At 39.4% G+C, this 17113-nt stretch overlaps 1 pseudogene; it reads right to left on the reverse strand.

The window, feature by feature from the left end:
• Positions 1-648: 648 nt before the first annotated feature.
• On the reverse strand, positions 649-4201 carry LOC149177893 (FT-interacting protein 7-like; annotated as a pseudogene).
• Positions 4202-17113: the final 12912 nt, after the last annotated feature.

Raw genomic sequence — 17113 nt, forward strand, 5'->3', positions numbered from 1 at the left:
ATGTGTTGTTGTGAGACGTTGATTTTGATGTTAGACGATTCAAATAACCTCTACCAATGGATAAAAAAGTACAAGAATTTTCAGTTACAATTCGGTAGGATCATCTTCCTCTCATTTGGGAGGCTCACATTGGTTGTTTGTGGTGTCTTTTGAAACCGGTCGACCTAACCCTCACTTCAGTCTCTCATTCCGAGTGTTTGTGATGGGAGGGTTTCACTCTGCAACTCCATCTATAAACAATAAGCTCATCAATGCTCCAATGACCTCTTCTTCTTGGGATTGCAGGCTATTTGCAACTGCCTTGATGCCACATCCACTCAGCGACTGATTTTTTGCTCCATCATTCATTCTCAGGTACAATTTCTACGTTAATAGGGTTTTCCTTTCAATGGTTAGAAGCGACAGTTTCCCAGGATTTTCCTTTCTGCTTCACAATCTTGGAGGCAACTGGGGTTTATTTCCTTTACTAGGTAATTTGTCAAAGAAACCCTCAATAATGGTCACATGGTTCCTGCAAAATTCTCTTGATTAATAGTTCAAGTATAACTTGTCACTTTCAACCACTTATTTGTTGATTATAGGCACACAATTGCTATCGAGTTTACCAAAAACATGTTGTATCAAGAATAGGGCACTGTGTTCCTAATACTAGTCACAATCTATGGTTAAATGAACAATGTACAACATACATGAGATAATGAAACTTATAGCAATGAAAATGTCAGTAGAACAGGGATCTATCCAAGTAAGAAAAGCTTGAATTCTCTCCCCCTGTGTATCAAAATCACCCAATACAGTCTGTATCCTTGCAGCCAAAATCCTTAATTGATCATATCTCATTGTAACAATTTTAGAAGCCTCAGAGATCTGTAATGGATCAAATTCGTCATCAAGTTCGTCATGATCAACGACATTTACATGGGAAATTCGTGTATCCATGTGTAGTGACATCCTAGGTCAAAACCTATAGGGCCATTCACCAATGAGAAAAATGTAGGAGACAACTGTTGGTACAATGAGTTATGGGCACCAAACCAGGACAAGGAAGCAGAATGCACTAAAATTATTATAATGGGATTCCTCCACTGACATATATCATCAACCCATTTAGAAACAAATGCAACTCCATTGAGAACATTCATAATTCTGAACCAATTAGCCTTAGTTCTCCTCTTGCTCCACATATTAGACTCTGTATCCAACATATATTTCACTAATTCCTGTCTTAAAGGTGGTTCAACATGATCTTTTCTCAATCCAACAATCTTCATTGCTATGTTTCTTAACATGTCTTGCTGACTTAGGCTCAAGGGATGCAAATAATTCATCTTAGGAAATAATGGTTGAGATTAAATATGAACAACATCAAGCAAAGAAGAGCAGGAAAAACGCACTAAGAGTTCAATTTCTCCCTTTTTTTTCACACCAAAAAGTTGGAGAACCAACAATGGATAGGAATTTCTATAAACTCGATTGCTTTCCAGTGTTGAAATGTGAATCCACACTTTTCCAATGAGAACATCTTTGAGTGACGAAGAATTCTTATCTAAGTTGTTCATGTATATGTGCCAATTATCAAAGACCCCTAAGGTTAGAACAATGCACGGGTCATAAAATTCCCCTCTGTATTACTCATTCTAGCTTGGGTCAAATCTATCAATAATTTTTCTCATTCTAGCCCATTTTTTCCCATAATTTGCTACACAATAGGCATCTGTTGTACCTCTTCCTCCTTTTTTTTTCATAGGTAACATGTTTTTCGCTCCCAAAATTCCCAATTCAAGCACACCTATAGATGGTTTTCATAACTGTTTAGCAGTTGGCCTTAAATCACTCCTTAAATGGGCAACCTCATCCATTACACGATATCCCCAATCAAAACACAAGCATAGATAAATTCTTCCATGATACTTAACATTTGGTTTTCAATTTGCTTTTTCTCCATTGAACCACCTTGACCTTACCATACGGTAATCTAGTCTCCTTTCAATTGGATTTAGTGAAACTTTGGTTTGGCCTAAGTCCTCCACATCCTTGTTACCACCATTACTAGGTCGATCCTCAACCAATAACATAAGTTTTTCCTTAAATGGTTCAGTTGCAACAAAGATCAAATCTTCATTCCAAAATGGGATTGACAAGGTTCTAGAATTAAAAGTTCTAGTCCTCAAAACCTATATACCCAACTGCACCCTCACTTTGAGCTCAGGAAAATTTATCTTTTCAGGAATCTCAAGTCTTGGGCTTCAATTACATTGACCCTTAGATACCATAATTTGGGGATAAATATACTTTTGATCTTGTATTCCTAATACCTCCTGTATCAGACTACCAAGCCTTTGGGAATGTTTCATCTGCCTGTGTTCCCATCCAAATTGCAAGCATAATATCGCCTTTGACTCTACCATCACCTTCCAACCTAAGCCATGAAGGTTCCAACGGGATGTCTAGAGGAACTCTTGTTGGAACCTCCAAGAGATCAGAGTAGACTCCCCCAAGGAAGTCATCCCATGAATTTCTTCCATCCCATACAAAAATCTCCATGGCAGGAGCTGATTGAAGTATGTCTTTGCCAAAGGCAAAGATATGCTCCCATTCAGGATATGCAGTGTTATGAAATTTTTGTGTTCGAACAATTTTGCCTCCCACTCTCATTTTTACAAATGGATAACCTACATACCCTATAACAAACAAATATTTCGGAACCAAAAATAAACTTACCAAACTATGAACTATTCCACAAGTGTTTTTTAGAATGGAAACTCACACATTATGCCTAGATTCTAAGAAACAAATGCATAGGGACAATAATTTAGCCAAATCTCGTAGCCCTATGGAGTCCTTACCATGCCAAAATTCTTACCAACATAATGAACATCAGTGCATCTCTAAAGAATATCAAGCCAAGAAAATACATATAATTTACCTATTTGGGAACAAGAGTTTGAATCATTCAGCATGAACTGTATTAACTAAGAATATTATTTTCTTGAAAAATAAACAATGAGAAACACCCTAAGCTAGAAAATTCCATCCCTTATGACATCTCTAGAAAATTTACCCATGTTCATAGATTTGAAATATTGTCTTAAAGTGACTATTCTAGTGTCGTATGGAGATCAAAATTCATCGCTAATTTGGAAACTAACTACAGTCTATTACAATTAACTTGAAAACTCCTTGCAACCTGAATTTAATTTTCTAAAGAATGCTAAATATCATCAATAGAGGAACCATCCTAGCATACAATATTTCTCTATGCATGGCTGAATTTTTTTATTACAGTATAGTGTGAAAATAAATCTCAAAATAGAGCATTACCTGTAGAATTTCTAGATGGAAGTGCTCTTGCCTTCACAATTCTTACAAAAAGACATGCCATTTTCTTAACCAAATAATAAGTATGCCTCTCATTGTGGCCTGGATAAGAACTACCCAAATCCTTCATGAAATATTTTGTAGTCATGATTGAGGGCTAGGCCATGGTTGGTCTCTCCAAATGATGCATTGCTACTGCTGCTAGGTGATCCACTTTTTATACTTCTTGGGGCTTCGTGGCTGTTTCAGTAGTCTTATCTTCTGTAGGTGGAGGTGATTCAGCTTGTGGTGCTTTTTCTGGTGGAGCCTTCTAGGAACTTCTCTTTTCCCAAAAAATGACGACGTCTACCCATAGTTCTTTTCTTATCATTGCAAACCTCGATTTCGAGTTCCTCATGAATCATTGTTGATGTATCACTTACAGTAAATTCCAATTTCTCATTCCAAGTAGGATTCAGATCCTTATAGTTTGTCTTTGTACGCTTGTGCTTTCACAAAAATCAACCTTCACAAATGGACTTGATGATCCCTCTCCATCCTTTGGCATGAGGTTCTTTGCATCTCGCACCTCCACAATTACTTTTGTTGTCATCATTCTTATAGGACACACTTACCTCTATGATAAAAACAAGGGGTTATACATTAACAGAGCAAGAGTTGCTACAATTACTCTTCTATACCAATCTCAATTCTTCTTTAGTATTATGCACCTTTGCAAATTTTTCCTAGAAAATTATTAAATGAAGTTTGAAATAAACAATGGAAAGAATTCCCATAAAAAAAGTACTACCAGAACTAAAATACACAAGTCTTCTCTCAGAAAGCTCAAACCTCCTTGGATACTCCTATCATTGGATCTCCTCTTGGGATTTAGTACCGGCATATAGTCAGCATCAACACCAGTTTCCACCCAAATTATCTTACAAGGGATAATCAATCCTAACAAACTAGATAACCTAAAATACTATGTATTAATATTTCAAGTATATAAATTGTCACTTTCAACCACTTATTTGTTGATTGTAGGCACACACCTGCTATCGAGTGTACCAGAAACATGTTGTATCAATAATAAGGCACTATGTTCCTAATACTAGTCACAATCTATGGTTAAATGCACCAGGAAACCACCATGTGAATAATCAGGCATTTATATCCTGGTCCAGGATCGAAAATTATTGTCATGTGACCCATCAATAGTTGGAAATAATTAATTCCTACTTGTCTATGGTTGTAATTTCCTAATTGAGGAGTTTGTTCCTACATAATAGGAATAAGCTAGAATATAGTTTCTCCTAGTTTAGTGTGTGGTTGAGAGAATCTCTCAACCACACTACTGTACGTCTAAGATAGCATTCCTATCTTAAGACTACTGATTGTATAAATATGTGTGTAATCATTCAAGAATACAGAATATATTGACTGTTTGTAATTTTATCTTGGTATCAGAGCCCGTGAGGGCCTAGCCCCTCGTGGGCTTGGCTGCTCCTGGGCTGAGGGAAAATAAAGAGTGTAGTATATGTTTGTTTGTCCATCATATCTGTTTGAGAGAACTGTAAGGATGTGGCAGCGAAGACACGTAGAGGGACTTGTCGCTCGTGGCTTCAGGGCGATGTCTGGACTGCGCAGCAGATCGGCAGCAGAGGTCGAGCGGTCAGATTGACTGCGCAATCCGTGGATCTGGAATGAAGGGGCCGAAGCAGGTATGGAGGTCGAGCCGGAGGCCGACCTGAGTGAGTTTCAATCCACGAGGTCAAAGCAGCGGTGGCAACTTGAGTCAATGTATTGGTGGACTATTGGTGGCCTGCTCAGCGTCGTTGTGCAAGACGTCAGAATAACAGTTTCGGCTTGCGAAGGAACGAAGCTGAAAAGCTTTCATGCTGGAAGCTATGAAACATGTGTTGCTGAGGACGGAAGCCACAGGACGGTGGAACTCGGTGATCTCTACGCCGAAGAAGATGGATATATTCTAGTGGATCTCAAATTGCCAGCCGTAAAATCTGCATCAAACCTTCTGAATTTAATCTCGGTCCTTTGCTTCCATAAAGAACCTGTCTCTCAGCAAGATTTCAATTCCCAAGGTCGAAACCTGCAATGAGCTGCTGCAGTGTTTAGATAAGGTGAATCGGACCGATTTATTCTGGTGGGTGTATGGAGATATTCTGGAATGCGGGTTTTTAGCGGATGTCCAAACGTTCGGCTATCTGATACAGGCGTTTTGCAAGGAAGGGAAGCTGAGAGAAGCTCGTGAACTGCTTGATGAAGTTTTGGAGAATGGTTGGGTTCCGGATGTGTTTACTTTCAATGAAATTATCGGCCAGTTTAGCAGGCAAGGCCGGTTTAGGAGGGTTTCCGAGATGTTGCATTTGATGATTGCGAAGGGGTGTATGCCTGAAATACAAACATATACTGTGATCTTAGATGGCCTTTGTAAGATAGGTAAAATGGAAGCTGTCGGGGAACTTTGGATGCATAGGAAAGGATTGAGTCCGAATAAGTTCTCGTATAATGTGCTTATTGATGGGCACTGTAAGCAGGGGAATATGAAACAAGGTCAGAGACTGTTGGCAACATTGTCGATGGGTATGCACGAAAAGGTCGTGGGGGCGATTTGCTACTGAGATCAGAGAGATCTGGACAATGTTTCTTTGTGGGAATAGATTGTTTCCTGCGTATACTTGTTACAAAGATATCAAAGTTCTGATAGCATGAAGTGTATACGCAAGTAGGGCACCAGATTTGTCTGGAATTCCGCTATGTCCATGTTCAAGGCACCGTCGAACCGAAGGGAGGCAGTCAACGAAGCAGCAGCAACAACCGTCTGAGTAAACAATGTATTTGTCATGTGTACTGGAACATGTTTTTTTGCAGAACTATAAACATTTTTGCAGAAAGGCCATTTTCTCCTCAAAGAATATGCGAGAAAAATGGGATTGCATTATTTTCATCCAAGTCATATATATAAATTATTCAGTTGATTGGATGAGCTTCTGATCCGATTTTGGAAAGCATAGCAGATTGGAGCGGTATTCATGGAGTTGATCACATTCTTTAGTCCTTTTTTATTGGTTGTTTTATGGTGATTGAGTTCGTACGATAACCATGACAAGTTCATTTGTGCTCACCAAAAGGTCTTTCGAGGTTGCTATTAATGGAAGGAACACGTCATTTCCGGAAGAAGTTGTTTCTTCATTCATTTAATCTGCTCAACTCTGGTTGGCAGACAATTTTGACTGCTACAGTCTCTTGCTGGTGCTGGTGCGTCTCTTGCTAGTGCGTTGGAAGCCGAGGAGAAGACCGAAGGAGGCTGCAGTCGCGCAGTGATCTGCGTGTTGGACGGTGCTGCTGATTGGCAGCGCGGCGTGGAGAAGATTGTTGGGTCCAAGAACACTCTAGGATTGGAAGAGATTGCCTGGTGGTGTGTGCCGAGCAAGCGGCCAATTGCAAATCACTGGGTATGATTCATGATATTTCTGGACTCTAATAGTTGCTGTTATGATTGGGAAATAATCATATTTGGGTAAAGATAGAGAAATTCGATATTTTGTCAACCTGAAAGTTTATTTTTTATATCTTGGAATTATGCATAATATTATTGAGCCTTATTGAGCCTAGCTAACTCAATGTAGGCAAAGTTATTTTGTTAGAATTTGCAACCCTAACGAATGACATGATAAGCATGGAGTTCCAAGAATTTATTTGACAATGATGCCCAAGATGTGAACAGTGAACATATGAGATAAAGGAGCAGCAACAACGGTTATGGTGGACAGCAAAGTAGATTTGTTTGAGTTAGCATGGTTAGTGGAATAGACTCCCTAGCATGTTGTAATAATCATTATATGTACCCAGAAACTCCAAAATATTAAAGTATGAAATGTAAGCCTTGCTAAGGCATTTGAAAGTTCGTGGTGATCTCAAAACCACTTTGTAATGGTTTGTGGTCAGCCTGAAACTATCTTTTGTCACTGTAATGTGATGGTTGGTAGTGAGCCAGAAACCATCTATAGAGCCTTAGTGGCTACAGGAGTTGCCCGGTGGTGTTAGGATATTCCGACACATAGGATATAGTGAAGTTCAACTTGCTCTAGTATAGAGTTAGGTTAGAGTTAGGTAAAGTGTGTTTCTTTACCGTTGTACATCTTTTAACTTACAATCCGACGGTCACGATATGTAGTGATCCGACGGTTCACTCTCACCTCGGTATTACCGACACTTGATCCGTGGCTTGACACCCAATTGGTCCATGAGTTCTATTTAAAGCGCATGGAGGGTCATTGTTCGGGTAATCCGTGCATGAGAGAAGCTTATGTAAATTTTCATTCTTTGATTAATAAATTGCCTGTAGTACCCACGTTGGGACAGGCCGTGGACTGTTTCCCTCCTTGCACTTTGAGGGTTTTAACCACGTCAAAAATACTGGTGTATTGATTTGAGATCTGGTTGTGAGCGGTGTCCTTTTGGTATTCTTTCTGAGGAACTTACCCTGTAAATTCCTACATGGTATCAGAGCTATTTGAGGGCCGCGTCCGTTGGTGATCCAAATCTGAAGCCGGTAGAACTGCATGCGGCTGTCGTTTCCTAGATCTGCTGTTTCTGACTGCTTTCGGGCCGAGAGGACTGCTCTGTTGCGTTCGAAGCATCTGTTCCAGTGAGGAACCCCTTTCGTTTCACGCGAAAAGGTTTCCGGTAGCCCTAGCTGCGTCATTTTTCAGATCGGGAGGTATACAATGTTTTTTTTTGCAGTTTACTGTTATTTTCTCTCTGCTTATTTCGGTTTCGGTTTATTTAGACTTTTTTTTTAACCGGATCTATACCTTTCATTTCTGCGTATGCTCTTTGCCCTGCGACTCTGTGCGATCTGGGCAAATCAGAAACAGAAAGGAAGGATTTTTCTCATGCGTATGCTCTTTTCCCTGCACCTTAGTGTGATCTCGGAAAATCAGAAACATTGAGAAAAATATTTAGTTTTTCGGCTAAAGCTAACTTTGAGATTTTTTTTTATAAAATTTCTAGTTTTTTGGCTAAAGCTAACTTCGAGCCGCAAGGTTCGTTTTTCTTTGCATATTCGTGTTGGGTTTTGTGTTTTGTGTTTTGTAGGGAAAAAGAGGTTTCTCAAGGCAAGCACGCAAACCAAGGCCCCCTCCTCTCTCTCTCTCTCTCTCTCTCTCTCTCAAATTTTTTGTATAGATCAATTGGTTCAAAGCTATTTTAAGAGAGTAGAGGTCTTGGGTTCAAGTCTCCATTTTGTGGGGGCGGATTTTTTTCATTCCCGCACATTCGCGCACTTTGCCGGCAACTTCAACAATTTTTTTTCAAAAAGCCATAACTTCTTCATCCGGAAGCCTTTTTCAGAGCCGTTTTTTTTAAAACCGCCTATTTTTTCGAGATCTATCCATTGGAACACTTACTTTCAGCATCTTCAGCTTCAGTTTTTTTTTAAAAATGGAAAGTCCATGCCAAGTCATTCTTGACAGCACTAACTACTTCCAATGGGTAGCCTACATGGAAGATTTACTTAGAAGTAAAGGTCTCTTCAGAATAGCCACAGACCAAGAGAAGAAACCAAAAGATGAAGACAAGGCGGCAAAATGGGAAAATAGACAAGATCAAGCACGTGGTTTGATAGGGATGTCTATTTCTCCTGATCTTAGATTCCACATTGCAGAACTTGAGACTCCTCATGAAGCATTAGAAAAACTTGCTAAAGTTTTTGGGATTAAAAATGAAATTAGAGCCCATCAACTTGAAAATGAGCTGCTTACTTTGGATCCTAATAATTTTTCTTGCATTGAAGATTTCTTGTCCAAATTCAAGACCCTTAGATATCTCTTGGAAGGTGTTAAAGTTAAGAAAGAAGATGGTAACCTTATTTATTCCATCCTTACTAAGTTGGGACCAGCCTACTCTGTATTTGTTTCCACTTTCCATTCTACAAGGGAAGCTTTCATTTGTCAAGGACAAGACTACAAGGCCCCTTCCTTTGACTCCTTTTGTGATTCCTTAATAAGAGAACAAGAAAAACTCTTACACCTTGGTCTTCTTAATCTTGGAAACTCTTCCACGAAAGCGTTAGCCGCCCAGCAGCAACCAAATTCAAAGAATCCTAAGAAGTCATATCCTCAAAAGAATGGTCCTAAACCATCTCAGCCTCAAAATGAAAGATCATTTCAGCAAAATGATAAGACCAATAAAAACAAATGGAAGAAGACTGATAGACATTGTAACTTTTGTAATCGAGATGGCCACTTAGAATCTAAATGCTTTAAGAAGATGGAAGCCTTGGAAGCCGCAATGAAGAAACATAACATCCATGTGGAGCCTACTTCAACTTCAACTTCCGGAATGGCACTTTCTGCATGTCATTGTCAATCATCTCAGTCTGGTTATGCATTAAATGTATCTTCTTCTTCTTCTCATTCTCATGAGTGGCTCATTGATTCTGGAGCCTCTTGTCACATGGCCAAAAACCAAGCCATGTTTTCTTCTTTAAATGATTGTAACACCAAAAATATATATATTGGTGATGATAGATCTCTTAATGTTGTAGGGACTGGAACTGTTCATCTAGACAATGGTCAGTTTAATGATGTATTATGTGTTCCAACCTTATCCTGCAACCTTCTATCTGTCTATCAGATAACTCATTCAGGTGAAGGTAAAATTGTTGAATTTTCACCTCATGATGTTGTAATCAAGGATCTAAAAGATCCTAAACAGATTCTAGCTACTGGTCTTGCTGATGATTCCAAAAGGTTGTATAAGTTTCACAACTTTGGGTCATCAAATCTTCCCTCAGTATTTGTTGCTCATAATGATGAAGTGAGCAAACTTTGGCATGAGCGATTTGGTCACTTAAACTATCGCTCCCTTCAGCATCTATGTAAAGAAAATATGGTGACAGGTCTTCCTATGGTATCTTGCAGAGATGGTGTTTGTTCCGGATGTGTACTCGGAAAACATCATCGGGACAGTTTTGACAAACGTGCCTCTTGGCACGCCTCAGCCCCTTTACAGCTTGTGCACAGTGATTTATGTGGTCCTCTTCCTGTTGCTTCATTCTCTGGCTGCAAGTACTTCTTAACTTTCATTGATGATTTCTCCAGACGCACTTGGGTATACTTCTTAAAACTCAAGAGCGAAGTATTTAACACTTTTTTGGCCTTCAAAGCCTTTGTTGAAAAACAATCTGGACATCAAATTCTTAAGCTAAGAACTGATAATGGTGGAGAATATGTTAAAAACACATTCATCAACTTTTGCACCGAAAATGGAATTCAAATGCAACATACTGTTCCATACACTCCACAACAAAATGGTGTAGCTGAAAGGAAAAATCGCACCTTAAAGGAAATGGCTAATTGTATGCTGCAATCTAAAGGACTCAGTCTTAGTTTTTGGGCCGAAGCAATTAATTGTGCAAATTATATAATCAATCGCACTCCTACTAAGGTTCTAGAGAATATCACTCCAGAAGAAGCTTGGAGTTCCATTAAACCAGATGTAAGTCACTTTCGTGTGTTTGGAAGTGAAGCATGGGCCCATATTCCAGATGAAAAGCATAAAGCTTTAGAACCTAAGAGTGAGAAATGTACTTTTGTTGGATATTCTGAAGATGTAAAAGGTTATAGACTTATTCCATTTAAGTCCAAAAATGTTATCATTAGAAGAGATGTAAAATTTGATGAAAATAAATCGGCCTGCGAGCCTAGTCCGGCGGATGTGCCACCTCTTCCTATCTCTTCTACTTTTGAAAACATTTCTTCTTCAGATGATGAAAGCGAGGATGATAATCCTCCCCCACCTTCTCAGGATCCTCAACTTCCAAGATGGGTCCGTGCTACTCGGGATGCAGCAGGTGATCTTGCCGGTGATCCTACAGATCAGCGACGTACACGTTCTCAGTTTGAAAGAGCCTCTTCTTTACTGGCTCAAGCTCCAGTAAATCATGATCCTGACACTTTTGCAGAAGCTTCAGGCCATCCACATTGGGAAGCAGCTATGAATGAAGAATATCATTCATTGATGACAAATGATACATGGGATCTTGTTCCTCTACCAAAGGGACGCAAACTTGTTAGATGTAAATGGGTTTACAGAACCAAGTATGGACCAGATGGGAAAGTTGATAAACATAAAGCTCGTCTCGTTGCTAAGGGCTTTTCACAGGTTGAAGGCATTGACTACACTGAAACCTTCTCCCCTGTTGCCAAAATGAACTCTATCCGCCTTGTTCTTTCCCTTGCTGCCTCTTTAAAATGGGAAGTCCATCAGATGGATGTTAAATCTGCCTTCTTGCATGGGGACTTGCAGGAAGAAATCTATATGGAACAACCCATTGGCTTCATACAAACAGACTCCAGCCTTGTTTGTCGACTTAAGAAATCCCTTTATGGCCTCAAGCAAGCTCCTCGGGCTTGGTATGCCAAAATGGATAGCTTTCTTTTAGAATCTGGCTTTTCTAGGTGTCATTCTGACAATACTGTCTACACCAAGAAAGTGGGCAACTCTCTTATCATCCTTGTTCTTTATGTTGATGATCTTATTCTTACTGGTAGTGATCCCAACCTTATAAACCATGTGAAGTCCAGCCTTAAAAAGAAATTTGAAATGACAGACTTAGGACACTTACACTATTTTCTCGGTCTTCAAGTCTTGCAATCCCAGGAGGGTATTTTCCTTTCCCAGTCCAAGTATGCTTGTGATATTCTTCGTCATTTTCACATGGAAGACTGTAAGCCAGCCCCTTCTCCCTTTCAGTCTGGAGTCAAACTTTCAGTCTCTTGTACTTCTCCTGAAGTTGATGCTACCTTATACCGTCAACTTGTCAGAAAACTCTTGTATTTAACCCATACTCGTCCTGATCTTTCCTTTGCTGTTGGCCTTGTTGCTCGTTTTATGCAAAACCCCCGTGAAAGTCATTGGAAAGCAGCTAAAAGAATACTTCGTTATGTTCGAGGTACAGTACAGTTTGGGATTCATTACAGTGCCAAAGCAGCTCCTCTGTTAGTTGGTTTCACTGATTCTGATTGGGCTGGTGACCCTGATGATCGGAAGTCTACTGCCGGTTATGTCTTCACTCTTGGTTCAGGACCTATTACATGGGCTTGTAAGAAACAGGCTGCCATTTCTCTTTCGTCAGCAGAAGCAGAGTATCGTGGTGCCGTGGAAGCTAGTAAGGAAGCCTTGTGGCTTCGTCAGATCCTATCAGAGTTTGGCTTTGAGCAGCAGCATCCAACCACACTTTGGTGTGATAATCAAAGTGCCATTCAGCTATGCAAAGATCCAGTCCAGCATCAGCGCAGAAAACACATTGAACTACACATGCACTTCATCAGAAAGCTCATTCATGACCATGTTCTTGAAGTGCAATATTGTCCAACAGATGATCAGGTTGCAGACATCTTCACAAAGGCTCTCACAGAGGCGAAGTTCACTAAACTTCGATATATGCTTGGAGTTCAGGAAGTTGTCACTAAGGGGGGATAGGCTCTAGTGCCTCCTTCCTTCTCCTATTGTGTCATATTTGTAAATCCTTCAATCCTATCCCAAGTTGTTCTTAAGGGGGGATGTTAGGATATTCCGACACATAGGATATAGTTAAGTTCAACTTGGTCTAGTATAGAGTTAGGTTAGAGTTAGGTAAAGTGTGTTTCTTTACCGTTGTACATTTTGTAACTTACAATCCGACGGTCACGATATGTAGTGATCCGACGGTTCACTCTCACCTCGGTATTACCGACACTTGATCCGTGGCTTGACACCCGATTGGTCCATGAGTTCTATTTAAAGCGCATGGAGGGTCATTGTTCGGGTAATCCGTGCATGAGAGAAGCTTATGTAAATTTTCATTCTTTGATTAATAAATTGCCTGTAGTACCCACGTTGGGACAGGTCGTGGACTGTTTCCCTCCTTGCACTTTGAGGGTTTTAACCACGTCAAAAATACTGGTGTATTGATTTGAGATCTGGTTGTGAGCGGTGTCCTTTTGGTATTCTTTCTGAGGAACTTACCCTGTAAATTCCTACAGGTGGTGGCACGTGGAGATGCTCGGTGGTAGCAGATTTGATTTGCCCGTTGGTGGCGAATAGAGGATCCTTGATCAGCTCGGAGGAAGCAGATCGGATCTGCCCAGTGGTGGCGAATCAGAGCTCTGTGATCTGTTCAGTGGAAGCAGATCGTTTTTTTTCCCGGTGGTGGCATAGTGAAGTCCTTGATCTGTTTGGAGACAGCAGATCGGACTTGCCCGGTGGTGGCAGCTTGCCTTTGTGGTTGTGTGTACACAGGAGCTTTGTGCTCATAGGAGCAGGTGGACTGCAGTAACACCTGGCTCGAACTCAGATGATTTTTTATGAGTAGAAGGGGATTGGCGCTTTTCGCGCTGACAGCAGCGCCAGGAAGGCCAACTGGCGCGACTGTTAGGACATTAATCGCGTCAATGGGCGCGGGTTTTACGTTCAGGATCACGCCAATTCACCTTCAAGTGGATCCGCGGGATCAAAGAAGTTGTGGATCTGTCCGAGGGCAGCAGATTGTGTTTTTGGAGGTTTTGTACATGCAATTCGCCTGATGGTGGTGGATTTCACTATTATGACAAGTAGTCATTAAGGGGGGGAGTTGGAAATAATTAATTCCTACTTGTCTATGGTTGTAATTTCCTAATTGAGGAGTTTGTTCCTACATAATAGGAATAAGCTAGAATATAGTTTCTCCTAGTTTAGTGTGTGGTTGAGAGAATCTCTCAACCACACTACTGTACGTCTAAGATAGCATTCCTATCTTAAGACTACTGATTGTATAAATATGTGTGTAATCATTCAAGAATACAGAATATATTGACTGTTTGTAATTTTATCTTATGCCAAATGAATAAATGTCACTATGACACTTCTCAATTCTCTTGAAGGGAATTTAATTCGTGGGGAATTATTGCTTTCAAGAAAAATTTTCATATATTTATAACTAAATTCTAGAGTATTTGACTCATCGGAATGAGAATCACAGGACCTCAATCGAGTTATATTTAACACACGCCTGTGACATCTAGAAACGTATCCTAGAGAGGATTGTTGAGCATGCTTTAAGGATGACACCAAGGATCCTAAAAATGATCTTCTGAGGCCTTTTAATGGATAAAGCAAAATCTTCCTTACTTCACCTACTCTCACCCGCCATGAGTTTCTCTTCTTTTGATCATGGTTGCAACTTGATCATTCTTCTTTCTGAGCCTCTTTAACTTGCTCCTTGTTTTTCAACTTGTGAGAGGATCTTGAGTATTTGAATCTAGCCGGTCGCGATCGATGAAATAAAGGAAACACAACCAAGGATGTTGATACCATTGAGGATGAAGATTATCCAAAGGAGGAGCAAGAACGAGAAGACGAGATTTAAAAGCAATTTGTTACTAATTTTTAATTATGTTCCTAGACATTTCTCATTTTCTACCTTGCTCTTCCTATTCTTCTTATACATACCAATCATGAGTCGAGTGTTTGGAATGAGAATTCTGTTTTGTGCAGTGTATTATTTCTTGCGACTGACTATAAACACATTTAAGACAGTCCAACCATAAATAATACATGTCAAAAATACAAGCTAAGAAAATGCAAGTAGATTGTATATTCACATGTACAACCAGTCAAAGCAACCACATGTCTTTGTAGATTGTTTACAAAGAAATTAAATGCAGCTTAACATTGAATCCGAATTTTATTATCAAAATCATTCCATCATCATTATTCATCTATGATCTTCCTTACTTGTTTCCTTTGCAACATGATGTGGTGCAAATGAATAATAACTTTTAATACAGATTTCAAGTATTAAGAAGAGATATCCTCCAGGAGCCCAGTGAATGCCTACACAACCTCATTATTTATAATGATCTCGCGGTCCAGCAGAATCCCTCCTGTATGTGTCCATGATAGCAACAAGTTGGTGAACATGTAGCAAGCTGGTGATTCCCGACTTAAACAAAGGATGGAAGAACCACATGACTTTGACATGTAAAACTTTGTTACCCTACCCCTTTTAGACTCATAAACGATACCATGCATAACTGCATTTGAACCTGTATCTAATAATATGCTTTTAAGCTATTCATACAGAGCATATTCTAGTGGCTATTAAGCATTACGAAAGAAATGAAAACTCATTCCACTCATTATATAGCTATTAAATATTATGTAAGAGAACAAAACTCAGAAAAAATATCTTAATTCATTTTTCCATTTTAGCATGGAATGAACAATGAGTTCAATTTATACCATTTTTTTCACATCAGAATGATAGAGAACCAACAATGGATAATAATTTATATAAACTCGATTTTTTTCTAGTGTTGAAATGTGAACCCACACTTTTCCAATGTGAACATCTTTGAGCGCTGAAGACTTCTTATGTGAGTTGTTCATGTAGATGTGCCAACTATCACAGACCCCTAAGTTCATAACAATGCATGGATCATAAATTTCCCATGTGTATTGTTCATTCCAGCTTGGGTCAAATCTATCAATAAATGTTCTCGTTCTACCCCATTTCCGCCCATACTTTACTAAATAGTACACATATGTTGTACCTCTTCCTCCTTTGGTTTTCATAGGTAACATGTCTTTGGCTCCCAAAATTCCCAATTCAAGCACAAATATATATGGTTTCCATAACTGTTTAGCGGTTAGCCGTAAATCATTGCTTAAATGGGCGGCCTCATCCATTACATGATATACCCCATCAAAGCACAAACTAAATGAATTCTTCCATGGTACTTAACATCTCGCTCTCCATTTACTTTTTCTCAATTGAACAACCTTGAGCTTACCATACTGTAATCTAGTCTCCTTTCAATTGTATTTAGTGAAATTTTGATTTTCCCTAATTCCTCCACATCCTTGTTACCACCGCTACTAGGTCAATCCTCCACCAATAACACAAGTTGTTCCTCAAATGGTTCAACTGCTACAAATATCAAATATTCATTCAAAATTGGCTGGATAAAGTTCTAGAATTAGAAGTACTAGTCCTCGAAAACTGTATACCTAGTTGCACCCTCACTTTGAGCTTAGGAAAATTTGTCTTTTCAAGAATATGCATGTCTTGGGATTCAATTACATTGACCCTCAGGTACCATAATTTTGGGGAAAAATATACTTTTGATCTTCTATTCATCATACCTCCTCTATCAGATTGTCAGGCCTATTGGAATGTTTCATCTGCATGTGTTCCCATCCAAACTATAATAATAATATCACCATTGAATCTACCATCACCTTCCAACCTAAACCATGAAGGTGCTAAAGGGTTGTATGGAGGAACTATTTTTGGATTCTCCGAGAGATCAAAGCAGAATCCCACAAGGAAGTCATCACTTGAATTGCTTCCATCCTATACATAAATCTGATTAGCAAGAGCTGAATGAAGTGTATCTTTGACAAAGGCATAGATCTGGTCCCATTTAGGATATACAATGTTATGAATTCACATGTACAAGCAATCAAAGCAACTGCATGTCTTCGTAGATGGTTTACAAAGAAATTAAATGTAGCTTAATGTTGAATATGAATTTTACCTCTAAGAGCCCAGTCATTTCTTGCACAACCTCATTATGTATAAGGATCTTGCGATCTAGAGGAATCCATCTTATATGTGTCCATGATAGCAACAAGTTGGTGAACATGTAGCAAGGTGGTGATTCTTGACTTAAACAAAGGCTGAAACAAGCACGTGACTTTGACATGTAAAAGTATGTTACCATGCCCCTTTTAGACTGATAAACAAGACCATGCACAACTTCATTTG

This window comes from Pinus tabuliformis, chromosome 4_1 (genome assembly GCF_031772625.1).
Source record: "Pinus tabuliformis cultivar Carrire ecotype Pingquan chromosome 4_1, CPIR1, whole genome shotgun sequence".
NCBI lineage: Eukaryota > Viridiplantae > Streptophyta > Pinopsida > Pinales > Pinaceae > Pinus > Pinus tabuliformis.